Genomic DNA, 505 nt, shown 5'->3' with positions numbered 1-505 from the left:
GCATATCAGCCAAAAAGAACATGTTGAAGGTTTCAAAACATTAATCTGCAGATTAAAATTAGCATTGTATGAAAATGTCAGTTTTCTACTGTTCAGGATTAACACTTAATGGGATTAGCTCAAAGCCCACTAGGGAACTTTTAGCGCACCATAGCAGGGTCTACATGCACAGTTACTGCACAGCATGCAAGTGTGCTGTAGATTATACCCCAGTTTGCCGTGGACAAGCTGTTCATCCTGATAAGCCCTTAGATCATTAGAGAAAACATGGGTTAAGTAAAATGATATCACAATAATAGAATATTACCAAACCAAAAAAAATTGGTTAAAATACATTTGAAGTTAAAAGCATGTTCTCTTGATCTTATATATTCTGTGTTAAATGCCCAATAAAGATTTCAAAAGGAATATAAATTATGCCAGCATTATTTGAGCTTTCTCACAGTGTACTCTCATGAAGTTTAAATGTAGGCATCCCTATATTACCATGGAAGCAGACAAATTG

Source organism: Lepidochelys kempii, chromosome 2 (assembly GCF_965140285.1).
Source record: "Lepidochelys kempii isolate rLepKem1 chromosome 2, rLepKem1.hap1, whole genome shotgun sequence".
Classification (NCBI taxonomy): Eukaryota; Metazoa; Chordata; order Testudines; family Cheloniidae; genus Lepidochelys; species Lepidochelys kempii.
Note: the sequence above shows the minus strand (reverse complement) of the source record.